Here is a 10,062-nt window from a genome sequence, read left to right as displayed (position 1 = left end):
TGAGGTAACGGTGGTTTATAACATTGTGTAAATTTCAGGTATACATCATTATATTTTGTGTAGACTGCATCGTGTTCACCACCAAAAGTCTAGTTTTCATCTGTCACCATACATATGTGCCCCTTAACCCTTTTCCCTCCCCACTTTCCCTTTAGTAACCACCAATCTAATCTCTGTATCTATGTGTTTGTTTGTGGTTGTTTTTATCTTCCACATATGAGTGAAATCATATGGTATTTGGCTTTCTTTGTCTTATTTCACTTAGCATAATACTCTCAAGGTCCACCTGTGTTGTGGCAAATGGTATGATTTCATCTTTTTTATGGCTGAGTAGTATTCCATCGTATGTATATACCACATCTTCTTGACCCATTCATCTGTCAATGGGCACTTGGGTTGCTTCCAAGGCTTGGCTGCTGTGAAGAATGCTGCAATGAACGTAGGCATGCATATATCTTTTGAATTTGTGTTTTCAGGTTCTTTGTGAAAATACCCAGAAGTGGGATAACTGGATCATATGGTATTTCTATTTTTAACTTTTTGAGAAATCTCCATACATACTGTTTTCCATAGTGGCTGCACCAGCTTGCACTCCCACCAGCAGTGTATGAGAGTTCCCTTCTCTCCACATCCCCTCTAACATTTGTTATTTCATGTCTTTTTAATAATAGCCATTCTGTCAAGTGTGAAGTGATATCTTATTGGTTGGTTTTGATTTGCATTTCCCTAATAATTAGTGACGTTGAACATCTTTTTATGTGCCTATTGGCTGTCTGTATATCTTCTTTGGAAAAATGTCTGTTCATATCCTCTGCCCATTTTTTGATTAGTTGTTTGTTTTATTTTGTTGTTCAGTTGTATGAGTTCTTTATACATTTTGGAAATTAACTTTTATTGGATATACAATTTGCAAACATTTTCTCCCAGTTGATGGGTTGTCTTTTCACCATTTTTAAAGTTATGTTTCTGTAACTTTCAGCAATAACTTTTAGAGATACTTCTAATGAGAAAGCCATAAGGAAACTGAATTTTATATATTAAAATAAAAGGAAGTTTTTCTGAAATATTTTAAACTATTTTAATAAAAAGTTAAATGAAAAAATACCAGAAACTCGAGAATACTATATTTCTGAGTACATATTTTATGGAGAACTAGAATCAATATACCTTACAAGTTTTTAAGATGCTGCCTGTGACACTGTAAAGGTCAGAAAAAGTAGATGCTAGATGTGGAAAAAAGGTACAAGCGGTGACAGAGAGGGGCTCTTCACCGTGTTTTATGTACTCTGGCTAGAGAAGAACAAAGAAGAAAACTCAAGTGAGTGCTTACACAGCCTATATTTTTCTAATAGTTTCTGTTTTGTTCAAGTGGCAAATTTTACTTTAGATGGAAAGTCACACTCGAACTTGCAATAAATTCAAGGTATCCAACCTACAGAGTTCTGAGAAAAAGATTATCCTATATTGAAAGGCAGGCAGGCAGGCAGGAAGCAAGACAGGAAAGAAGAAGAATTTGAAACTTCTAACCTCCTACAAAATAAAATCCTTGGCTTAACCTCCAAGACTTCAATGAACTTGATCACACATAGATGATATACCTTCCACTTCCTTTTTTCAATCCATGTTTTGCTAAACTAAGCTAGATGTAGTCTTGTTCATAATTTATATTTTCTTCTGTGCCCAAAACATTTGTCCATCCACTAGTCTTCCTTTCTTGGTAAATGGGAATTCTATTCTTATAGTTTCTCAGGATAATAACCTGGGAGCCATCTTGACTTCTCTTTTATAACCCAGATCCTGTCTGTCAAAAAATCCCATCAGATCTACCTACAAAATATATTTAGACTTCAAATTTTTTTTTTTCTTTTTTTGTATTGTCGCTGGTACCACCCTGGTCCAATCTACCATCTTTCGCAGATTATTGTAATAGCTTCCTAACAAGCCTTCTCTTTTGACCCCTGAGAGCCTATTCTCCATATAGCAGTCAGTGCAATCTGTTTAAAATGTAAGTTAGGGGCCAGCCCTGATGGCCTAGTAGTCAAGTTCAGTGTGCTCCACTTTGGCAGCAGGGATTGGTTCCCGGGCACAGACCTACATCACTCATCGGCAGCCATGCTGTGGCAGAGACCCACATACAAAAAAGAAGAAGATTTGCATAGATGTTAGCTTGGGGTGAATCTTCCTCAGAAAAAAACAAAGTAAGTTAAATCATGCCATACTCTGCCAAAATCCTTCTACAGTCTTCTGGACGGTAGAGTAATGATGGTACTTCAATGATGATAAGAGTCACTATCCTTACAATGGTCTGTAGGCCTTTGCACTTGCTATCTCCTCTGCCTGAACAGCCTTCCCCCAGATATCAGCTAGCCTTCCTTCATGACCCTTTTTAGACCTCTGCTCAAGTGTCATCTAATCTGAGGCCTTCTTTGACCATTGTCTATCAAATACCCACACACTCTCTCCTATTCTTCTTAAACTGCCTAATTTCCCCACATAGTTCTTATATCTATCTGATAAATGATATTAATAATAGCAGGTACTTCTGTGACATTATGTTCCATACACTATTCTAACTCAATACTCTATTAACTCATTTAATCCTTATAACAACACTAAGAGACAGTTTTATTCTCGTCACTTGACACACGCAGAACTTGAGGCATGGCTATGTTAGGAGGTAGCCCTAGACTACAGAGCTATAACGTGGCAGAGCTGAGATTCAAACCCTGGCAGTTTGTCTTCAGTGTTCTGTGCTTTTGCCCAATATGTGATAATACCTTCTCATGTTATAGACAATTCTGTTGAGTTGTTTATTGTGTTCTCCTGCAAGAATGGAAACCTCGTGAAGACAGAGATTTATTATTTTACTCACTCTCATATTCCAGTTCTTAGAATATTCCTGGCTCATAAGAGATTCTCAATAAATGTTTGTTGATGAATGATTCTATGTCATCATTCACTATCTAAAATGCATAGCTTTGCCTACACACCTGGCTAGTTGCAGCTTGAATTTTAGTTACATCCTGTACTATGTGGTCAGCTCTTTGAAGCTGAAGACATTCCTAATGTTCTATGTTGATTATCACAAATCTTTTCACATGGTATATCATAAACTAGTCTTTTTCTGTCCCTAAATGGATAAATTCATCTGGAAGAAGATATTACTCAGAATGAGAAAACCTCATAAGTAGTTGCTAGCAAAGGAAATATATGTGTAAGGATACATCTGAACAGTAGTTAGATTGGCTCTGTGCTCTCTACTTTCCAAACTAAGGGTCATTTTAAACATAAAATAATCAAGGTCTTGTTTCTGAGTGTAGAGTTTTACTATATTTTACCCAATTAGAGTATTAAAAGAAAATTTTCAGGTCACATTCATTTGAATAGGTTCTTTTGTCATTATTTTTTTTCATTATCTAAAAATATTTTTTTTAATTATCAAAGACAATCTGAGAAACTTCATTATTTGCTAAGTATCTTTATATTTAATTTAAATTGCATACACATGTACTAGAAGTGTATAGTCAACATTTTTATGCATGGCATGTTCTGAATATACTAATGAAAAATTATTGGAATATGCAGCCTAGTAAATGTAATTGTAGAGAATAATAACCTAAAAATCTAACCAGATTAAAAATCAATTTAGTGAGACTTTGTTACATTTCCTTCATTTTCTAATGGTTTTAGGTGTATATTTTAGTTAACGAATAGATATGCTAAGTAATAATTTCTTATGCAGTGGTTATTTTGTTGACAATGTGAAAATGCTTTCATATCGCCTGTGGAACAATTCTATAATTAAACCACACTGCCTTTCATGAGTTATGTGGACAAAATGAACTTCTCTGACAGGTGACTTTATAATTGCTTACCTTTTAAATTACCTGTACACATCATTTAGCAAATTTTAGTAACATAAGGAGATCAGGATATAATATTTCATCGATATTGATATTAGTAAAAATAAACTAACATTGATTATCTAAAGTTAAATATATTTCATTTGTTAAGAATAGAATAATCTTTCAAAATCTTTAGAATGAACTTTTGTTAACTTTAAAATCAGGAGGTTATTACCATTTTTTGCTCCCTCTATATGCTGGGCATAGTGCTGGACAATCTACATGCAATATCATGTTTATTCCTCACAACAAATATGTGAGATTGGGATAGTTATCGTGATTTTACAAATTAAGAAAGCATGACTCAAAGGCATTAAATATCTTGCATAAGACCACATATATAGGGTAGCTAGGACTCAAACTCACTTTCCTCAGACTCCAAAATCTATCCTGACTAATGGTGACAACTAATACACTTAAATTTTTAAATGTCCACAAATGAATATTTTAACACATTCTGTAAGCCTGATTAAAAATAAATAGTTCATAATATTATATAAATTTCAGGTGTACATCATTATATTTTGACTTCTGATAGGCTGCATCGTGTTCACCACCAAAAGTCTAGTTGCCATCTGTCACCCTACACATGTGCCCATTTACCCCTTTCACCCTCCTCCCACCCCCTGCCTCTCTGGTAACCACCAATCTGCTCTCCATATCTATGTGTGTGTGTGTTTGTTTATATAATATTATAAACGAATGTTATCTCAATAAAAAAAAGTTTTTTAAATAAAATAAGTCATTCAGCCCACAATCTGTGGTGGCCATGAGAGCTCCTCCTTCACAAGTGTGACTAACTGAGCAAGGGTCCCAGCTGCTGCCCTCTCAAGAGCATCACCCTTTGTGCCGAGGCCAACTTCCCATGTCTGCTCCCAGCCAATCACCAAGCATAGCAGCTTGTTCCTGAGAAAGACAAGACTCCTCTGGGCCGACATTGGCCATTAACCACACAGTGGTTTTCCTCCCCTCTCTCCATCACTTGGGGTCAGACTTGCCTTCCCTGACTTCTCCAGACCTCTCCATATTTTCTCTCATGCTTGTTTTCCCTACTAAAATTCTATACACTTAATTCTGTCTTGGCATATGCTTCTAGGAGTACCCAGACTAACATACAAACCATTCGTCTAATAAACACGGTACTTTCTGGCTTCTAGTTTGTTCTCACTTTGCTGACCTTATGTGAGACGGTTGACTCTCTTATCTCTGCATGTCCAATTTGTATCCCTCTTTCAAACTTAAGCATTAGCTTAAAAGAGAATCTACGTAGATCTTCTTCAGTCAAAAGCTATGTCACGTTCCTCTCGAGTCCTCTAATAATTTATGTATACCACTTTAGTGGGACTTTGACTTAATACCTTGTTGTAGAGAAAGGTGGGTACCTGGTTTGTCATGTCTATTAATTTATAAAAACATATCTGCTTAAATGTTATATAATTCCCTGTGGCTCACATGATGCCTTATATAATTAGCCTTCAGGTATTCTCTGTATGCCTTCAGGGGTTGGTGAACTACACCCCCTTGCCAAAGCCAGCAGGCGGCCTGCTTTTACAAATAAAGTTTTATTGGAACACAGCCATACTCATTGGTTTAAACATTGTCTGTGGCTGCTTTTCCATTACAACTGCAGAGTTGAGTGCAGTTGATTCTCTTTATTTGTGGTAGCTATGTCCTATAAAGTCACCACAAACACTATATTAGCAAATCCTGAACCATTTCTTCTAGAAGAAAAACACGGTTAGAACCTTTGGTCACACATTTTGATCAACAGATCTCTATATAACCTTGTTTTATGTGTGTTTCTGTTTTAAGATACCTTATTTAATATATATTCTTTCCCTATACTGTGGACAAGATTCATAAAAAAATTGTCAGAAAGTATGCATTTAGGTTTAAAATTGTTTGAATCATACAGCCCTAATAATTAAAGTAGAAATATTTGATTCTTGTCACTAAATATCTGTTTTCAATAGTTGGTATTTTGTTCATTAAGTAGTTAGAGCACAAACCAAATCAGATTAAATAAAATTGCAAAGATTTTGTCATATTTGATCCTTGGTCAAGGTAATCTTTTATTTCCCTGTGTAATTCTAATTCAGACACATTTATGAAAATTTCGAAACATTTTTAAATGATTAAGAGAATATTTTGGTTCATCATAAATAGAGTGTGCATTCTCAGCCTTTAAAAAATGTTCTTATTAAGAAAAAGTCTTATTTTGAAAATAAGTTTTTAACTTATTTTTAATCTTTTTTTGCTTATTTTGGCATATAGTGAGCATTCAAAATGCATTAAAATTTACTAATTTTTTTAATTTTCCATAATAATAGACTAAATCAAATTTTTAAAAAATTGAATTTTCTAAGATCTCTTGTTTAGTGATAATCCGAGATAAGTGTAAATCTAAACTTGTGGTAGAAAAAGTAATATATTTATTAGGAAAACATAAAACATTACTCATTATTTTATGCTCTGCTGTGTCCTGAGATAATAGATTCCCAATGGTTTTGTAGCATTAGCTATTGGTTTTGATGGCTACTTCTTGTTAGAACACAGCAGCTGTTTCTAAATGCTTGCTTACATGTGGTATTATAGGTATTCAGCAATGCTTGTCGGCCAACTATTCCATCATCTAAACATCGTTTATCTGAATGTTTCAGCAGTTCCCACAAGACCTTCAATGAGACAGGTTGCACGATTCTGCAATTACAAGCAGCTATTTCGATGTGCTCTCCACCATTCATTCGCTATTGTTTATCACAATTTTGTGTTACTGAGGCTACAATGGCAATCAGATCCCCTCCTTCTAAACCAGGTATGGAATTCACTACATCTTTTATTCTATCATTTTATATGTAGAACAACTTACTTTTGTTGTTCAAACTATAGTAATTATTCATGCATCTTCCTTTATATAACCAAGCTGCTTTACCTACCATCTGTGTATACGCACAATTACATCTGGCAGGTAATTAAAAGCATTTGGCCGAGTATAAATTTTGACTTATCATTGCTGGTTTTGTTATGAGTACAAAACTCACTTGAGTATTTCTTCAGAATTGCTTTGAATGATTTTCAAAGATTTTATTCACCCACACCCAAATTGATGAAAGGTTATTAAACTTAGAAAAAGAATCATTGTAAAAAATATATAGGGATTCAAGAATTTTACTTCTGTTAAACTAATAAAAAAGACTAGATATTAAAAAACAATAGAGTTGAGAGCTGTGTACAGAGAGTATATTCTAAGAAAAAATAAAGGAAAACATAATTTCTGAAATGGGAAATCTCTATGAAGTAATCTGACAAATACGATATCTGAACACCTCTAGAAATCACATTTCAATAGTGTCTTTGTATCATTCAAAAGCTCCTGTCATTCTAAAGCTTTAAACTAGTTGATAAAATAATTAGTGCAGCTGAAGTTCACTTTGTCTCTCCTATTATAATTCCACAATAATAATTATTATGAAGACATCTTTGAATCGGTATATATCATTCACTCAACTATGAATGTTTCAGGCTGTGTTTATCTCTTCAGTAAACTCACAGTATTTGCATACTAAGTGGCTCCTCTACTGCTTCTAAATTAGAAATCTACAAACATGGATTTTTCTCTTCTCGTGAATACTATATGTGTAATATCGAGAAATACATCACTATGTAGAACTGGGAAATTATATTGGTTCCCTATTTCCAAGGTCTTTTCCAATGAACAAATTTCATGATTCCATGACTTTCTATACTGTACACACAATCTATAGAAAGACTTGTTTATTTCTGGAAATATCTCTCAAATTTCCCATTACAGCAGTTTTATTCCATGTGCATTTCACTTACTGTTTTATTGATAGTATATCCTTGGGGATTTATAATACAGGAGATTTGGGGTTCTCCATCTACAAACCCACCCCACATACATCTGAGAGACACATTCATTAATTTATTCCACACTTATTGATGCCAGGCTCTCAGGATACAATAATGAATAAGACAAAAGTAATCCCTGAATAAAATCAGTATGATGGGATATATAAGCAAGTAAACAGTTCATGCAAATTAAACTAGGCTACACTACACAGCCTTGTCAGAGCCTGGCAAGAATGGTGACTCAGAATCAGATTAAATAGCTTTCACTTTGTTTTACTACCTAGCATGAAAACAAAATTGCAAAGGACTTGTGATATAAGAAATCGATTAAAAGTATGCAAACTCTCCCAGTATTTCTCTAGTTACTTTAGTTAATCCACTCAATCAAGGTTGAAGGAGCCATGAAACCCATGAATTCATTCCTTTTATACCATTAGACTATAGGAAGTGACACATAAATAATCAAGTATCTATATATACTATAAAAATAAATTCCTTGTGGTGCTACAGGCACATATGTCCATGGATCACTTTTTACAAGAGGCTTAGACATACAGCAGACCTGGACATGACTCACCATAATTTACCCTTTTGTTCTTGGGCCCACTCCTTATTCCCAGTAAGTATTTAACAATTACGTATAATGAGAACAGATGTAAACTTTTTAACCTGTAACAGTCACCATCATAAACAGGTGATACTATGTAAACTTCCATCTTGAACAGTCTACCAATTATGCACATCTCCAGGTCACTCTTTCAGGTCTTTAGGGTGTCAGACTTTCCTTGCTAGACAGTTCTTTCAGTTGTTGTTTTCAGTTTTCTTTCAGTAGGGGACTTATCACGCCCCTCAATGTGGTGATAAATTGTGGACAGTAGCAAAAATTCCAGCCCTCTCTTGGTTGGTTCAGAATGCTATAACAAAATACCATAGACAAGGAGGCTTTTAAACAACAGAAATTTATTTCTTATAGTTCTGGAGGCTGGGAAGTCCAAGATCAAGGTGCCAGCAGATTCAGTGTCTTGTGAGGGCCCGCTTCCTCAATCATAGATGGCTGTCTTCTCTCTGTGTCCTCACCTGGCAGATGGGGCAAGGCATCTGTCTGTGGTTTCTTTTATAAGGGCGCTAATCCTATTAATGTGGGCTCCACTCTCATGACCTAGTCACCTCCTAAATGCCCCCATTCCAAATACTACCGATTGGGATGTCAACATAGGGATTTGGGGGGAACACATTCAGTCAGTAGCAAGTCCAGATTGGCCAGTGCCATCCTGCTTTCCTCAATATCTGCTAATCCAGAGCAATATGTAATAGAGGTTAGTGAAGAATTAAATTCTTCCTACAGCTAGTTTGTATAGGAGAAGTCACTCACATTATTCTCGTCTTGTCTCTCTGTCTCTTACTTTATATTAGTGAAGATGTGTTGCCATCATTTCCAGTAGCCTATACCATAAACAACAATGGATTTCTCCATCTTCATCTGTAACCCCACAGATCATAGAGAAGAACTAACTAAGCTACTCTACTCTTCTCTCCCATGTGGAAACAGTGTTCCTCTTGTTATATACCCATCCAATTGTCTGTCCTGAGAATCCATATTAACCGTCTTCCCAACATATGTGCGTGTGTGCACACACACACACAAACATACACACATGCACATGACCTAGTCAGGCAAGGCTAGAAGGAGAGACGATTTTCTAAAAGGATCCGGGAAGGTGAATCCTAGTTAAGTAAGTGGAAAAGTTTTCTCTCTATCCACTGTCCTTTATTTGCTCAGATTGGGCGTTAAGGATCAACTCTGCATATCCTGTAATGGGATCCACCAGAATGCAAGGAAAGTGATCATTTTAAAAGTGTAATTACAGCTGAAATGCATTCCCATGTTCACTTCTTCATTTTGGTGGGAGCCATTTCTAATATTTATACCAGTAATCATGAATAGTTTGAGTTATGCTTTATTGTCCTGTGTCTGCACCATGTTTATTTCCCAAAACTAACACTTTCAGATGCCGACTTTAGAGTTCTCAGAACAAGATGCAACAGAGGAGATTCTGAAAAGTAGGGGATGAATTCCCATACAAAACCAGGCGGACACTATCTACATTTACAACAAAACTAGGTGATATGAGCCCCCAATTGCCAACAGGTGGGGCTAGACACCAACCTGATATTTTGAGTGATGTCAGCATCGACATAGGGAGAAGTAGAGGAAAGCAATAGAGACTCTGCTGGCTCTGAGAATAAGAGATGCTCACAACGGCTATCAAGTATGCATTAAATAGGA

The sequence above is a fragment of the Ceratotherium simum genome, chromosome 36, assembly GCF_057802395.1.
Source record: "Ceratotherium simum simum isolate JZ-2026a chromosome 36, ASM5780239v1, whole genome shotgun sequence".
NCBI classification, from domain to species: Eukaryota; Metazoa; Chordata; class Mammalia; order Perissodactyla; family Rhinocerotidae; genus Ceratotherium; species Ceratotherium simum.
This window is presented reverse-complemented; position numbering follows the sequence as displayed.